The sequence below is a fragment of the Bison bison genome, unplaced genomic scaffold (assembly GCF_000754665.1).
Source record: "Bison bison bison isolate TAMUID 2011002044 unplaced genomic scaffold, Bison_UMD1.0 scf7180017857823, whole genome shotgun sequence".
NCBI lineage: Eukaryota > Metazoa > Chordata > Mammalia > Artiodactyla > Bovidae > Bison > Bison bison.
The window spans coordinates 14,317-14,777 of NW_011488396.1; positions in this window are offsets into that span (position 1 = coordinate 14,317).

Consider the following 461-nt stretch of genomic DNA (forward strand, 5'->3'; position numbering starts at 1 on the left):
CCTCACCCCAGGAGCTGGACGGCAGCTGGACGAGCCAGAGCTAAACTCACGCAGCCCCGTGGCCCGGCCCACGGCTTCCGTCTGAGGCCCCGGCCGCTTCCCTGCCCGTCCCGGGTGACGCGGCCCCCCCCGCGCTTGCCTGAGGTCTCGCGGCCCGGGGCGTGATTGAGTGTGCAGGGGGGGCCGTGCCGGCCTGGCAGGGCACACTCTCCTTGGCCCCGGTCTCCTTCACACACCGGCGGAAACGGGGCCTGGAAACCCCGCAGACGGCGACTTCCATCAAAGCTCAGGCTGTGGTGGCCGGCGGAAACGGGCTTCAGGAAGGGTCCGGGGGAGATAAGGGGCCGGAGGGCGGAGGAAGCAGCTGGGTGAGGTCAGTCTGGGCGTGGCCCCGCCAGGGGTGGGACAGCTGGGGAGGGGACGGAAGCCCCTCCGCTCCTTGCCCCGGTGTCCCGGGAGCT